We start from the raw sequence: 18,025 nt of genomic DNA on the forward strand, positions 1-18,025 counted from the left end.
TTTCAGAAAAAGCTGGTGTTAATAAGCCTTCTCCACCACGAGATTAGAAAGAGAGTTCCTTAAATTGATGCTGAAGAAGCAGTAGCCTCAACGAGAAGCACTCGATGCAAGCTTTCTTCTCTCCGCCGCCAAGCAAAGAGAAAAAAGCTTTCGAAGTCATCGTGGAGCATTGCCTGTTTTGGTACTGCAGTTGTCGAGCCCTTTTGCATGAACTGTTAGACAAGATGGCAATGAAAACACACAGCAAGTATAAAAATAGAAAAGCATAGACGACGATGTTGCATGGCATAGAGAAGATGAACAATCCCCTCTTTGTATATACTAGACTAGATAGTCATTGACGATGCGGGAGCATATTAACAAGCTACAGGCTCTTCAGCAGGAAGTTCTTCAAGTTGGGAAGGAGATATCGTCACAGGACGTGTGAATTGTGACCGACGACACCTTTATGTGCTTCTTATGTCAATTTCATCTCCTGTGCCACATACCATTTGAGTCCCTAAGCATCACAGCCATCTCTCAAGAACCTTTAAATTTATGCCACCATGTCCAACACCTAGCTTACTGGTGTTGTAAAGCTAACCCTTCTCCTAAAGCGATGCTCATTTAGCATCGTTGAGGGTCCTTGAGGGGCCCTGCCCTATTAGTATCCAGCATCCGTTCCTCATGCACACATCACACATCAAACACATAGCTGGGCTCCCAAGTTGGGATTCCTCCTTTCATCCCTTGTAGCTTCTTCATCATCCCTTCCTTCTTTGAAACTCCCTTCAACACAGTCTCGGATTCAAATTTAAACCCTACAATACCTTGAGCAGAGGATTGAACCTTCACAACAGGAGGGTAAAATTAGAGTACTACTCTCCAAATATATTTTGGATTCTATTTTTCCCCCAAGTTTAAGAGTTGGGAAATATATATATATATATATATATATGAAAACAACCGCTGAAACTAGCAGTGAATAATTCATGGTACTAGTAAACCCTAAAAGAAAAGATTCCTAAATCCTGCCAACACGGCACAGCCCCACTGCTCACGCCCTGTTAAGAGAAGAAGAGACGGATCAAGGACGACTTAATTGATAAAGTCTAGAGGATTGCTTTATATGTATGTATGTATGTATGTATGTATGGGGCAGGGAGGTATTGCTATGTATGTATGTATGTATGTATGGGGCAGGGAGGTATTGCTATATATGTATGTATGTATGTATGGGGATTGCTTTATATGTATGTATGTATGTATGGGGCAGGGAGGTATTGCTATGTATGTATGTATGTATGTATGTATGGGGCAGGGAGGTATTGCTATGTATGTATGTATGTATGTATATATGGGGCAGGGGGAAGAGCAATACCTCAGTCCCAGGCAGCAGAGGATAGAGCTCGCCAAGGAGCGCAGAAAGCCCGCCGGAGGAGCAACGCCTCCTCCGCCTTCTGCCGCGGCGGAAGCAGGTGGGCGGTTGTTGTTGGGCAGCAACAAGCCCGCATTGGAGTCATACAAGGTCATGCTATCGAAGCTGAAGAAAGTGCGCAGCCGATTGGAGGGCCAAAGATGCATGATCAGACTGGTGGAGATTATCGGAGCAAAATGTCGATTCCCTGTGTTTTCTGTGTCGAGATGAGAGCGAAAATGGAGGCGGCGTTTCTCGTTTGACTCGAGAAAAATGCATAGTCAATTATCAAAAATGATTTTTTTTTTAAAAAAAATTTTGAGAAAGCTTTAAATTATATTAATAAACCATCTCATAACAGACTTATTACAATAAAGCTCTTTTAACAGAGAAGCTTAACTCAAATCAAAATGATTTTTGTTTTTCCTGAATTCATATAAACTTATTTGTTACGTTTGAATAAACCTAAGGTAATACATTATAGTTTTTCCACGTAGCAATGCTACCATCATCTCCTCCTGTGGAAAAGCTATGCTACAATCATCTCCTCATGTGACCTAGTCTACATAGAAATGAACTGAGGTGAGTTTGGAAACAAGACCCCCCAAGGAAAAAACGGTGCAGCCATGATGAGAGAGAAGCCTCTCTGTTGTATGGACACCAGAGAGAGGACCTCGCAAATACATACATATATATATATATATTTCCCAGAAGTAATATTCTATGTCTGTTGGTGTGCACATGCATACATAAGTGAGTGTGTGCACACATGGACACGTGTGTGTGTGTGTGTGTGCGCGCGCGCGCGTGCGCGTGCTCATGTTTGAGAGAGTGTGAGAACTTCCATGCATAAAAAGATTGGACTTAATGATACATATATTGATTAGATTGCCAACAAAGACAATGAAACACATTATCCTTGCTCAACCAAATCATAGCCCTAGTCCATTTCGTTATACATGTTTTTGAAAAAGGCTCACCGTAGTTTTTTTTTGTTGACATCACATCCCTCAGAATATATATTTTATGAAGGTTTATCTACCACCTTATCGAAAACTACTCCTCAACTTCTATTCCATGAAAAGGACTACCATGGGCCATTGTGTTTTCTCAATCTAAGAGACTCTTTGTTGTATGTATGTCACACACACACACACAACTAAATGCATCCAATATGAGCACAAGCAAACTTGGTAGTGGCTAGAGGCAAGCATGTGGCACTAATGAAATCAATTGAAGAATTAGTAAGAACTCTTTCTAAACATGGCATGTGGACTTGGTAGCAAACATAGAAATAGGTGTGTCTTTTTGGCCTACCTTTGCATAAAAGATAGGACTAGGAGATTTTGTAATATTTGCTTAGAGAAAAACTCAAAAAATGGTGGGAAAATGATTATGGAATGTGTGTGTGTGTGTGTACCCCTTGCAATGCTTTAGATGTGCTCCGACTAACTCATTGCATTAAGGGTAAGGGTAATCTAGGATAAACACCTAATGATAGTGTTGTATATTTTCTATATTATATTTTCTTTTCTTAATGGAGCACTATGAAAATTTTACCTTCTAGGGAATATCGAGCACCACCATCCGTGTGGATCACCCTCATCTTAAAGCGATGAATTGGTTAAAGCACATCTAAAGTAGTACAAGCCTCTCCCATTATGTGCTTGAGAAGTTGGACTAGGGTAGATTTTCCCTAAGATGCCTATGTATACACACACACACACATATAAGTATACCCCCCCTTCAATTTCTCCAAAAGTTTCTCCTTTTTTCATTGATGAGCTTGTCCACCTCTCTCTCTCTCTCTCTCTCTCTCTCTCTCTCTCTCTCTCTCTCTCTCTCTCTCTCTCTCTCTCTCTCTCTCTATTTTTTGTAATAGAAGATATATTACCAAAAATTACTTTACAAAAGGCCACATGGCTGCCATGTGATGTACTAGCTTTCCCTCACTAATTACTCCGAACCACAGGTGTAGCTCGGAGCACCCTCATCCAATATATCGATGTGTCATTCTCCACCAAATGAGATGACCGCAAGGAAGGGACTTGCCACAACAGTAGCCCTTTTATACAACCTATGTGAGCTGTAATACCCACTTTTACATCAAATATGAAGGCATTTCTAGTTAACCAGATATGCCACAAACTTGTCCACTTGAAAAAATAAAAGAAAACGAAGTGTTCTGGGTTATCCAGCCCATTCGGAATCTTGCCAAAAATCCAATCTTTAACCTTTACGAATCTATCTGTCAATGAAATCCATATGCGAGAAAGGAAATCCCACATCTTTTTTTCCACGGGACATGAAATGAAAAGATGCAGGTATGTTTCCAAGCATGTAGTACAAAACACACAATTACCAGAAGCAATCCATCGCTTTTGCAAACTGGCCCCTAAGAGTAGGCCTCCAACTAGTATACGCCATAGAAACACCTTCCCTTGATATGGAATCTTAGACCATCGGCCCTGTAATATTACTTCCTTCCACCAGGCCCTACTCTCTCTCTCTCTCTCTCTCTCTCTCTCTCTCTCTCTCTCTCTCTCTCTCTCTCTCTATGGTATGCTCAATTCATACACAAATCCTGCATCGATGAGACAAAGCAAATCCCGAGAAACCAAACCCACCCACCACTCCATCCAGCCTATAACTCTACCCTCCATCCATAACCCTTCCAATATGAAAACTTGGTTGGTGTCTTGACATTTTTCCTTCTTTTCTTTGCACTATGATGGAAACAAGTTCATGGAGAGAATCGTCACTCACAATTGATAGAAGAGAATCCTTGCTCATGAGATCAGGCTCGCTACTTGACTCCTCACACAACTGGATTTCAACCCAACTTCATTAGGCCAAACTGAATCAATCTCACTATACGAGCCGTAGGATCACTTTATCTAACCCTCCAAATCGAGATCTCCCCAAGGCTCTTCCACTTTGAAAAACCATAGAATTTCCCAAATGAGTCCAAACTTTGATGGGCCTTTGGTCAATGAAATACATTTACTTGGTTAGCAATTTTGATGGGCTTCACACCACATGATATTGTTTTTAGGCGGTAGAAGACCAAGTAAGATCTTTTATCAAATTCTATGTTCAATTTTTTGTTTAAAAAATAATGTTGGCCACCATTGAAGACCACAAAACCACCACATTAGCCAAAAAAAGGGGTCAAACCTATTAAAAATAGCCAATTTACCCACATTGTTTGATTGAGCTCAAACTTGGTGTGAGGGCACCTCAAGGCACTATAAGCGCACCTGTATGCTTAGATCTAGAAAAAAGAAACGAGGGAGGGGAAGAATCACCAAGCATGGAAAATTGAACTTGTTGGAGAAGGGGTCCTCACATAAGTCCTATATTACTAGATGCTAGAAGGAACCATACACATAATCACAACTCCAACTGTTACTGGAGCCACTACATCCAATAATCCTAGCCCAATAGAATCTAATGCAAGATCCTAGTCAGGAGAGGAGATATGGGAGAAGGAACCTCAAACCAAATAGGACAATCTCTTAAACTTATTATAGGTCATTGAAGAACTATTCAAGATTAGAATGTCGTGCCTAATGGATTGAATCTAACACTAAGCTAAGGGCATGTGGTAGGGAACACTACAAGACCCATGGAGCTTGAGCTGAGTATAGCTAGAGCCCAAGTAGTAGGGAACACCACAATACCTAAAGGAGCTCGATTTTAGTATAGCTAGACCCCAAGTATAGCTAGAACCATAAGAGCTCAAGATCAGTATAGCTAGACCTGAAGTACAAATAACTCCCAGAGTAACATTAGGAGGAGTTCAAGGAGAACCTTGGGACAGGCACTAGATCTCAATGTAGCAATCCATGGAATTCAAGACCTAGCTAATATTCAAATGCCTAACATATAATTAGCAGCTCCTCCCCAAGGCGATTTCTCCACATTATATTGAATGCTCAACTAGTTTTTGAGAATGGTCATCCAAACAATAATGCAAAGAAACCACCCCTAGACTCTTAAATCATCTACATCCTAGATGACCTTTCACTAAAGATCTAGTTCACAAATTCAATGAATTAATTCATCATTCATTTGATTTTCATAGTTTTGTGTGATGTTCTATCAAGACCTTTAAGACCCTTGGAGGAGGAATTCTAAGGTTAATGCTTTTAATTCTAATAAGCTTTGGGAGGGGGTGTGAGCATTAGCCCATAAGTACCAAGATCATAACCTAGCTCTAATACCATTGTCAGGACCTTTAAGACCCTTGGAGAAGGAATTCTAATTTCTTAACACAAAAATTAGAGCATAACATATACTTGTGCAAATTAAAAGCATTAACCTTAATAAACCAAATAAAATAAACAAGAGAAAGAAAAAATAAGTAGTGATCACCGTCGACACAAGATTGGGTTGAATCTCCCTTGGGATGAGTGTGGCCCTTGTACCACTCACCCATATTTATATGTATTAGAAAAAACACTTGCTTTCCCAAAAGGTAGTTCCAAAGCATAAGTGCTTTTGAGTTTATGAACATGCAAGCTCTACAAAAATATAGCAAGCATTAATATAAAATCTTGGGCCTACTAAAAGTATAAAATACTATTTGGTATATACAAAGATTTGAGGCCTCAACCTTATAAAAATATTGATCCCTAAATATGAAACCATAAAAGGTGTTCACATGTCCTCCAAAATATCCCATAGTGGTCCAACACATGTTCCACCCCGCAATTAACACATAATCCGCCACTTATTCATTGCCTTCATCCAAAATAATATTAGTTAGTGCACACACCTTGATTAAACAGATTCATCTTGACCATATCATACCTGTGCACACAGCTTGATTAAACACATCAATCATGGTAGACATCATACCAATGTACACAACTTGATTAAACACGTTAATCTAGGAAGATGATATAAATAAAAGGTGTATCCAAATAAAATATCCCGAAATAAAATAATGGGCGCCCCCATAGAGGTTACCTTCCCTCTTGCTTGGGTTACAATTGACCTCAATTGCATGAATGATATGAGTGGATGAGATTTTGGTAAGAATGGAAAAACTTTTCTAGCATTTGGCATGGTCAATAGGATGATTCAAGATATTTGACATAAGTATTGGCAATGCATGAAGTGTTGGTCTCATAGTCACTGATAGAATAATTCTTGTTGTATAATGTTGAAAGGTCCATAAAATTTATGAGATAGTTTTAGCATATGTTACTTCCTTGTTCTTAATTTATGCTTTTATTTTCATCACCATTTTATTATTATTATTATTATTATTATTTATTTTAAGAAGTATATGAGGTGAAACTTTATTTTTAATAAGCTTAGGCATACCTGGATTTTATAAAAAAAATCTTCATGCGCAAAATTACCTTCTTTCTCAAGAGAGAAGTCGTCATCCTAATGATTGAGTTGTGGAGAAAAAGATGTCAAAGAAAAGCAAAATCTTGATGCTGAAATTGCCCTTGAAGCTATGTTATGAGCTATCACACCTCCTAAGAGAGAACTCTAGCTATTCACAATCGGAAGAAACAATAGACAACAACCAACGTTGGGTACTTACCAATGCTATCACACCTCCCAAGAGAGAACTCTAGCCATTCACAATCGGAAGAAACAATAGACAACAACCAACGTTGGGTACTTACCAATGCTTCGAGCTCACGTCCCTTAAAGCTCCGCAAGCTCGCTTTTGGAAGCTCCACTCCTCCAATCTCCACCTCCACGATGTCACCGCAGAGTCGCTCACACCACAATGCAAGACAATCTACCTCTCACTCTTCCACACACACACATGCATAGAAAAGGAACATGCACTAGAGTACACTCTCACTCTCTCTCTTTCTCGCTCACAAGACAAAGCAAGAGCTCTCATAGCATAAAGGGGGATTGTATCTTTTCATTAAGAGGATTTGCCTTTTATGCAACTGGCTCTTATTCACACTTGGGCACCCAAAACTTACTAACTAAGGCCTTGGGTGACTAGTATCTCAAAATGTACAAATTTTATACTGCCTTTACGTGACGCTTATTAATGTCCTCAATTGGAGGAGCATCTTTATTAACCCCAAGCACCTCCTAAGAGAGAACTCTACTCATTCACAATCAGAAGAAGTAATAAACAACAACCATCGTTGGGTACTTACCAATGCTTTGATGTCACGTAGGCTGTAACGCCTGTGTGACCGACGGGGCAGACCGGCGGATGGCCAAGGACGTGGCCATCCGGGGTTCAGTGGGAGAGGACGCCCATGCGGAGTCATGGGCGGCCAGGCTAGTGTGGACGGCAGGCCACACACTATATAGCCTGGGGGATGAGGGGCAATCCTCATTCTTCCTCTATGGCTGGGTGGTCAACCAGAGGCCGTCCCCTCCTGTGGTAGCGCCCGTAGAGCGGTGTTACAGCGATCTAACACTGGTATCAGAGCATCGGTTCGATTGGGTCGTCAAGGTTTATGCGTGTGACCGGGGGACCGGAGCCCACTCAATGGTTTTCAACCATTCAAAATCTCATCCTTATCTCCACAATGGAGTGTGTGGAGGGAGGCGGCTATAATTGAAGGGAAGAATTCTCTCTTTCTCTCTCTCCCCCCGTCGCACACACCAAAGCGAATTGCAGGTAAGCATTTCATTTTTTTTTTGGCGTTGAAGCTTGTCTGCGAAAGACGTTTTCGTTTTGGTGTAGAGAGAGACGTTTTCGTTTTGGTGTAGAGAGAGATGTCGTCTGATGTGAATAGAGAGACCGTAGGCCTGGTGCTGGAGGGTGTTGGCCTACATTGTGCAGAGGGGGGGGCGAAGACCACCCGTAAATGCTGTTGTGGGCGCTGGCCTACGTTGTGCAGAGGGGGGGGGGGGCGAAGACCTTTCGTAATACTTCTGTGCGATAAGGCGGCCAACCACGCAGCCCATAGGTGGCCAGCCAGGCCCACAGACGACGGCCAGCCACCACGGGCGGCCAGTCCACAGGCCATTATTTTTTTTATGTTATTCTATCTAACGACCGCTGATCAGTGATAAAAATAAATAAATAAATAAAACCATTTTTTTATTTTTATTTTTTTTGTTAATCAAACAGACCCTCTCTCCGGGCTGGTGAGGGATAATCCGAGTGTTTCAGGCACAGCTTCCCGAGCAAATTAAATTTTTTATGAGTTGCAGGCACTTTTCTCTCGGATCGGAGCATCCCGGAGTAGTGACGCTTGTAGAGGCTCACAGCGCAACACAAATCGAAAGTCGACGACAGTCGCAAGCGACCGTAAGGGGGTGACTATTCTCTCTCCACCACTGCTCATTTTAATTAGCGTTTTTTTTTGTAATTTCTGAGCTCTCGCATTATTCTTTGTGCAAGAATTAAAGATGTCTGCTAGGCGTAGTGTGTCCCCACCGCCTTCTACTTCTCTAGGGTTTTCAGGTCTCTTGTCCTCGGTCACACGGGTTTGACCCCGACCGAATTGTCAGGCCGTATACACCCGATCGTTGTCCGGTCCAAAGTGCACCGTCGATCACGCGTGATCCACCAGCGCTCTCCAATGACGACGATGATTATGACCTGTTGGACCTTGCCGACGTCCTGACAGAGACGGAGCTCTCTAGTGGACTTTTTAAATATCTTAATGCCAAACTAAACAATATGGGTAAAGTCCAAGCTGACTTAGTCATGATGCTACAAAGCATCTCCACACGGTTAGATGCACTGACAGCCGCCTCGGCTAGTACTCCGACTCCTCGTGGTAGCTGAGCTCCTATGGCACGGGTGAGCGTAGCCTCGCCAGTGGTTGCAAGAGTACAGGCCAATGTGCCTGCGGGGCCGTCCGTAGCGACTGCTTCATCGTTATTAAAAGACTTAAAGCTGCCTAGTTTTGGTGGCGAGGAGAAGGAGAGAAACAAGGACTCGGTCAATATGTTTCTAGCGAAGTAGTCAGATTTGCACGCGCTGTGACAGCCTAGCCGGATACAACCCGTAGAGGTTAGCCTCCACTTCTCTAATCTCCACCTCCAACCACGATATCACCACAAAGTCTCTTACACCACAATGCAAGGCAATGTACCTCTCGCTCTTCCACACACACATGCATAGAAAAGGAACATGCAGTAGAGTACACTCTCACTCACAAGACAAAGGGGGATTGTATCTTTTCATTATGAGAATTTGTCTTTTATACAACTGGCCCTTATTCACACTTGGGCCCCCAAAACTTACTAACTAAGGCTAAGGCCTTGGGTGGCAAATATCTCAAAATGTGTAACTTTTATAGTGCCTTTACATGACACTTATTAATGTTCTCAATTGGAGGAGCATCTTTGTTAATCCAAAATGGGATTAACACTTTGATTAAATGTGCAAAGTAACCTTCAAGAAAAACTTTTGATGTAGCTCTTTGATGCTCTTTATTTGCTAAAGATGTAGCACTTTGGATATAGCCCTTTGGAAGAAGTGTCTAAGAAGCTCAAAAAATAAAGGTCGTTGATGATATGTTCCCTTTGAAATCTTTGATTTTGTTGGTCAAAATCAATCTTGGATAAAATCCTTAAACCTTGAATTTAATCTTTGTAGAAGCTTTAAGGAAGAAATATGAGTCTTTAATGCCCAGAATTGCCTTTAAAGATCTTATGTTGATGAAAAAGAAAGCCTTTTAAAGCTTTGCACCTTGGTGTACCCCTTTAGGGGCTTTTGAGGGAATTTAAAAAAAATAAAAATAAAAAAAAACTAATAGATGTTGAATGTACTTGAAAGTCCTCCGTTTAGATATACGGCTCTTTATAAGCTTTGGGAGGGGGTGTGAGCTTTAGCCCACAAGTCCCAAGATCGTAACCTAGCTCTGATGGAGAAGGAATTCTAATTTCTCAACACAAAAATTAGAGGATAACATACACTTGCACAGATTAAAAGCAAATAAAATAAACAAGAGAAAGATGAAAAATAGAGTAGAGATCACCGTCGACACAAGATTGGGTTAAATCTCCCATGGGATAAGTGTGGCCCTTGTACCACTCACCCATATTTATATGTATTAGAAAAAGAACTTGATTTCCAAAAAGATAGTTGCAAAAACAAAGAACTAGTGCTTTTGAGTTTATGAGCGTGCAAGATCTACAAAAATATATTAAGCATTAATATAAAGTCTACCTAAATATGAAACCATAAAAGGTGTTCACATGTCTTCCAAAATATCCCATAGTGGTCCAACACATGTTCCACCCCGATTAACACATAATCTAGCCACTCATTCATTGCCTTCATCCAAAATAATATTAGTAAGTGCACATAGCTTGATTAAACACATTAATCCTGACCATATCATTCCAGTGCACAAAGCTTGATTAAACACATTAATCTTAATAGATGATATAAATAAAAGATGCATCTAAATAAAAATCATGAAATAAAATAATGGGCGTCCCCATAGAGGTTGCATGTTCCTAGTTAACAGGGATTATAATATTAAGTCTATGAACACAAAAGCATCATGGTCTTTTAAGCATTGTATCGAGGAGTTTTTATAAAATATCTCATGAATTAAAATCACAACTCATGCACACTCCTTTATTCTTTTACTTTTAAAACTCGCACACCCCTTTTTCCTTCTTTTTACTCATGCACTTGAATTCCATTTTCTTTTCCACTAAGGAAATCCCATGCACGAGCATGACCACCCTATCTTCTTGCTTCCCTTAGAGTTTTCTCCCCTAAAATCTGTTTTCGAGCTCCTCGCCTATCAAGGAGCTGTTTCAAGCTCCTCAACTAGTGAACCCATTGACATCTAGGAGTGGCTTTGCCTGGTTGGTTAACAATCCAAGGCCACTTTACTTAGACTTACCTTGGCATACACAGGGTCACACCCATGCTAGGCCATTGGGGTGGGCCAAATCCCATACCCATAGTGAGTATGGCCACTAGTTCCAGTATCAGTAGAAGTGTGGCGAGGGTCAACCGATGTCACCCTTGATTTACTTACTGGATGAGGAAGCTTGAATCTTATTTATTAATGATGATTATGCTTCATATTATTACTAATGATGATTAATATTGATCAAATCCTTCTCCTAATCTCAAAAAGGTGATAAATTCTCCTCTAAAATGTTAATTAGGCAATTGAATTAATGAGTGAAGAGAATAAGGAGAATGGTTTATATAGCTAAGGGGAGGGTCAGCTCACTTGGTTGAGAAGGAAAAGGTATACATATCAAATGGCTAAGATTGGATAGTGGGGGATAATATTTCTCTAATAAGTTCAGTGATTTCTTGGGAAACTAGGGCAATTCACATGTAGGTATACTCCATAACAGAATGGTGTTGTGGAAAGGAAAAACATGCACATTGTAGAAGTTAATTGTGCCTTAATGTTTGAAAAGAATATGCTATATTATTTTTGGACTAAAATAGCAACAAACTGATATTTACATTATGAACAAGACTCCCACCACCACTGTAGTTATTCATGGCATGGCATGACGCATGAACAAAAGTTTGTAGGCATAAAGCCAAATGTGTCTCACTTATTGAAAGTGTTTGGGTGTTGCGTATGTGCATGTTCCTGATAAAGTGAGAACTGAGTTGGATCCAAAAATAAAGAAATGCATCTTCATTGGTTATGCTTTAGAGTAAAAAGATTATAAATGCTATAACCCTACCACTTGTCAAATGCGAGTAAACAGAGGTGTTATCATTGATGAGATGAGTGATGAAATAAGTAGTTAGTATGCACCAATGAAAGCAACTAAAGATGTAGATGTAAGAAGTAATGATGTTGTCCGACATGTAGAGCAACAGTAATAATAAGTGCTTAGTGGACCCCTGAAGAGTCCTCTAGCAGTGGATCTAATGTTAGTCTATGGTCAAGCAGGTTGAGGACATATGCAAGGAATGTAGATTTATCATCTTATCGTACTACATGTGTTGGTACACATGTATTATGCAAAGGGAAGGAAAAGGTAAATCAACCATTTGTGCATGATCTATGAAGAAAAAGGTATACATATCAAATGCCTAAGATCGGATAGTGGGGGAGAATATTTCTCTAATGAGTTCAGTGATTTCTTGAGAAAGCCTGGAATCAAGAGGCAATTCACATGTAGGTATACTCCACAACAGAATGGTGTTATGGAAAGGAAAAATAGGCACATTATTGTAGAAGTTAATTGTGCGCCTTAATGTTTGAAAAGAATATGCTATATTATTTTTGGACTGAAATAGCAACAAACTGATATTTACATTATGAATAGGATCCCCACCACTGTAGTTATTCATGGCATGGCATGACGCATGAACAAAAGTTTGTAGGCATAAAGCTAGATGTGTCTCACTTGTTGAAAATGTTTGGGCATTGCATATGTGCATGTTCCTGAAAGTGAGAACTAATTTGGATCCAAAAATAAAGAAATGTATCTTCATTGATTATGCTTTAGAGTAGAAAGATTATAAATGCTATAACCCTACCACTTGTTAGATGCGAGTAAGAAGAGGTGTTACCTTTGATGAGATGAGTGATGAAATAAGTAGTTGGTATGCACCAATGAAGGCAACTAAAGACGTAGATGTAAGAAGTAATCATGTTGTTTGACATGTAGAGCAGCAGTAATAATAGGTGCTTAATGGACCTAAAGAGTCCTCTAGCAGTGGATCTAGTGTTAGTCTATGGTCCAAGCAGGTTGAGGACATATGCAAGAAATGTACATTTATCATCTTATGGGACTACATGTGTTGGTACACATGTATTATGCAAAGGGAAGGAAAAGGTAGATCAACCTTTTGTGCATAATCTATTTAGTAGCTCACTTTTATGTGGATGGTGACTCTAATGGGTCCAAATAAATCCTTGATAAGAAGTTTAGCATTCCATCAATGGTTACTCATGGTGCATAGAGAACCAAGGTTTTAGGATACCCAATAGCAGTGATCTAAGTGTAACAAAGGTCTACTCAGGTTAGATACCCTATTGATGACAGGTTGAGATATGATGATACATTCCATCACTATGCCTACATGGTTAAAGTAATATAGGAGATAGAGTCCACTTTTTTTGAGTAGTCACTTGGAAATTATAAATGGGAAGATGCCATGGATGAGGAGATGGCATCATCATTGGATACAACTACGACATGGGAATTGGTTTCTTTGCCTAAGAATAAAAAGGCAATTGGATGTAAGTGGGTGTACAAGATCAATCATAACTCAAATGGATCTATGAAGAGGTATGATGCAAGATTGTTTACCAAGGGTTATATGTAGACATATGGCATTGACTACAAGGATACATCCAGCGTGGTTGCAAGAATGACAATCGTCGTGAGAGCTGACATTACGATGGCTACAATGATGGGTTCGCCTTTACATTAGATGGATGTGGTGATTTGCAAGAAGAAGTCAGAAGTTTACATGATGTAGCCACCAAGTTATGAGAGTGATACACATCTAGATTTTGTGTATAAGTTACACAAAGCCTTATACAGCTTAAAAAGTAGGCACCCAAAGCACGGTCAAACAAGATCAGGAAGTATCTTCTGACAATTGGATTTTAAATACCCAATGTAGATTTCTCACTTTATGTGAAAAAGACAAATAGAGGGATCATGATGTTAGTCATTTATGAGGATAAGTTGATTAGCACTAGTGATAGTGATGCTGACATACATGATATGTTGTTTTTGAAGTAGAAGGTCGAGATGAAAGATTTGGGTGAGTTGTGTTATTTTCTTGGTATAGAGGTGTTGAGATCTCACCTAATAACATTTTGCTATTAACAGAGGTAGTATGGCTTGGACATATTGTCCAAGTATGGTGTAACATGGTGTAAGCCTATTTCAATGCCATTGGAGAGCAGAACACTAAGCTTCATAGATACATGTGAGCTTTTGGAGGATCCCGCTATGTACAAGCACATAATGGTAGCTTGATCTACATGTTGTTGTTGAGCTAGATTTGAGCTATGTTGTTGGACTTGTGAGTTAGTTTATGTAGGCCCCTAGGAAGCCCCACTAGATGGATTCTCAGATACATAAAGTCTGTTGTTAGTTATGGACTTCTCCAACAAAGAGGTACAGCTACATGGTTATGAACATGTTAATTGGGCTGGTAGTGTCTGAGAGATAGGAGATCTACCAATGATCTTATGTTTTCTTTTAGGAATGCACGGAACAAGAAATAGCCCTAACAGTTATCTTGTCGAGTACAGAGGTAGAGTATAGGGGCACTATTGGTAGCTTGGCTTTATAAGCTACGTGGTGATATAGGTGAGCCCGTGGATAGGAGGGTCATTATTATTTAATATGATAACATGAATAGTATACATCTTGCCGAGTAACCCAGAATAAATCATTCTAGGATGAAGCACATTAAGGTACATTATCATTTTCTGAGGGAGAGTGTTTTAGTAGCAAGTGATGTGGATTTGGCATACATTAGCACAGAGAATCAGGTGACAACTTTATGAAGGCATCAGGTATAGAGAAGCTCCGCAAGTTTAGAAACGTACTTGGAGTACAATGTGTGGAGTTGAACTTAAGGGGGAGTGTTGAGATATTAAGCTCAACTAGTGATGTGGACATTGAGATGAGCCCCTGGGTGATAGCTATAGTAGGAAGATCCTTGATAGTTTAATGCACTATCTTCTAGAGTAAGTTTGTCTCCAACTATTTTCCTTGATTTCAAGTGCCTGTAAGTTAGTCCCTCAGCAAATCAAATCCCAATCTGTGGACCCAAGTCTACCCTTTTGTTTTAGCCTCTGGTTTCCCAAAAGCTGAGTTAATCATGGCATGATTAACTCAGATATGATCAACTCTTTGATTTTTACGTGTAAGGTTTTTTCTCACCCTCCACTTATGAGGTGATATTTTGCATGTGTAATGTCCCAATGGTCAAATTACCATGTACGAGTAAGAATTGATCTAATCTTGCGGTTATCTCAAGTTAATCACGACATGACTAACTCATCCTGGTTTTTCACGTGCAAAACTTTACTCTTCAAATGCAAATTCACTTCCAAGGCTCACCTATTTAATAGCTACTCTATTCCCTTCATTGATCTTAATTTTAGTGTTATTTTAGACAAAATTATCTCAAGATAGTCACGCATGACTAACTTTTTCATGTGTAAAATCTTTACAAATTAGGAGATAACAGTCATATGGTAATCTTTTCTAAATGTAGTAAGGAAATCTCTAGATGAAATGGCTCTAATTCCTCTTGGCCCTAGGGGTTTTCAAGGGTGCTCTACAAGCTGGTGAAGACTGTTTTTTATTTGATCAAGTCTACAATGAGATCCAAGCTCTTCATCAAATCTGCACAAGTGACTTTGGTAAAACAAAGATTAAGCATTCAATGTTTGGTCAAATCTTGTGTTTCTTGGCTTAATCCTCTACTAAACTAATTGCTATTGATGGCCTTGAAAGGATTTGAGCTCATTTGAACTCTAAGGCCTCAGATCTGGACTCCCCGCATACTCTGTCTTTTGCACACAAAACAGAGGATTAATTTGCTAAGCAATGATTAATCAGCACTAATCACTATATTTTGGTGCAATTGAGGGTTTAAATTAACCATTGGGTATCTGATACAGATCCCTATAACTTCAGATTGCAATTCGGAGGTGGTTTGATACTCCAACCATTCCGTACATATTTGTTACCCTTGGTTTAATATAATTTCTGGTAAATTTATGCTAATTAATCTGTTGTAATCATCACCTAAACACCAGTTTGATTTGTAAAAGGCTAGATACTGCCCTTGAATCTTAAAATTGGATCAAGAGGTAAGACCCCCTCCACATCATCATGAGTCAGTTTTACACATGGCAGACAAAAACCATGTAAAAATCTGTGGGGGCTAGTTAAGGGAAGTGATGAATGCCCAGAGGTGAGAGGGGAAAAAGAGTGGAAGAGCAGGAATGAGAAAGCATTAGGACTTATCGCACTCGGTTTAAATGATGAAATCATTCATCACATCACAGGGATATAATGGGCAAAAGATGCATGGGATGAACTTAATAAATTATTTGGCACTCAAGCAAAAAATTCAAAGATAAATCTGTTAATGCAATTCTACAAACTGGATATGAAGGAAAGTGAACCTTTAATCATACACTTGAACAAATATAAAAGCATTGAGCAACAACTGTCACCCATTGGCAAAAAGGTAGAAGATGATGAGGCACTAGCAGTGCTTCTGAAGAGTGTGGACAAAGGTGAATATGAAAACATTGTAGCAACATTAAAGAATGTACCTGAATTGAAGCTGCATGAGATAGAAGGAGCTCTACTAGAGCAAGACACTAGAGTCAAAGAGAAGAAATGGCTGGACTCAAACAGCAGGAGAAGAAAAAGCATTCTTCACCCAAGGAGGATTCTCTCGAGGATGAGGACGAGGAAGAGGCAGAGTAGGAGGAAGGACCTTCACTTGCCACAACTGTGGAAAGCCAGGACACATGGCAAGAGACTGCTACAGCAAACCCAGTGGGGTGGAGAAGGAACGACATCGACAAACTTCATGGAGGCTCCTAAGGAAGTGGAGTCAGATCATCTTTTCTGAGAGAGAGAGAGAGAGAGAGAGAGAGAAACCCCACAACCCAATGTAACCTGCCCCAACAGAGTAAAACCACCTCTGAGCCACCGATGATGTAGGCCATGTGGTAGATGTATGTGTGAGCACTTTAGTCAAGGTCACAGGCACTTGTAGTAGCCTTGGACACATAGAGAGAGAGTGTGTGTCAAGGACTATGAGTTTAGGGACTTGAGGCACTGGTCACAGACTATCAAGTAAGAGGGAAACTTGGTATAGGGTCCAGGTGTGCTAGGAGTATTCACTTGAGGGGAGGTGTTGAAATATACAAGTGAATAGGGTGTGTGTGGGAACAAGCCCTTGGCAAGAGGCTGTAAAAGAGAATCTGTAAATGTGAGAGAACCTGTGAAAATGTGAGAAGTATCTACTGGGAGAGAATAAAGGGTAGCATGAAGAGATTTCGAAGGTGTGGAGATATTATGGGAGAGGTGGAGAGAATCAAGCAAAAGAGGTGGAGTGAATCAAGGAGAAATCAGTGGGATTGGATACTTGGATGTAAACTCTATAAATTGAGGCATTGGCCTAATGAGAATTTGTTGGTTTTTTATTATCCATGCCTACATTAAGCTATCAGTTAATTGCTCACTAATCACGTCTTAATTATGATGTAATCTCTTTGTTAATGATGTTGATTAGCATTTGATCCACCATAGCTCATCACATTGCTTCAGTTACCTATTTCATCCCCCTAAAGGACCCTCAACCATTCACTTAGTAGGGAAGGAAAATAGGCTATAAGCATTGTGGGGATACTTTCCTTGCTTTTGATCTTGAGATCTCCATAGGCTCCAAGATCCAGTAGTGGTTAGCTTCACACTCCCAAGCCTCACCTCTTATTATCGCCAAGAAGGTGCTACCCTGCCTTGAAAGGGCAAACCTCTCTCTCTCTACATTCTCTCTCCTCATAAAGCATAGGTAGGTGCTTGTACTAAGAACAACAAGATTATCCTCTCTCTCTCTCTCTCTCTCTCTCTCTCTCTCTCTCTCTCACACACACACACACACACACATAAGAGCAAAGGGAAAGGGGTACACAACAAGATCTCAATTATAGCACAAAGGACAATTATCTCTTT

The 18,025-nt window shown here is 40.0% G+C and overlaps 1 long non-coding RNA gene across 1 annotated transcript; it reads right to left on the bottom strand.

Moving 5' to 3' along the window:
* Positions 1–297: 297 nt before the first annotated feature.
* Positions 298–1,676, bottom strand: LOC147609861 (uncharacterized). Its single transcript, XR_015264179.1, has 2 exons — positions 1,361–1,676; positions 298–1,043 (listed from the first exon to the last, which is right to left on the bottom strand). It is a non-coding gene; the product is annotated as an uncharacterized LOC147609861 (long non-coding RNA).
* Positions 1,677–18,025: the final 16,349 nt, after the last annotated feature.

The sequence above is a fragment of the Cibotium barometz genome, chromosome 50 (assembly GCF_041138505.1).
Source record: "Cibotium barometz isolate CiBa-2024 chromosome 50, ASM4113850v1, whole genome shotgun sequence".
NCBI classification, from domain to species: Eukaryota; Viridiplantae; Streptophyta; class Polypodiopsida; order Cyatheales; family Cibotiaceae; genus Cibotium; species Cibotium barometz.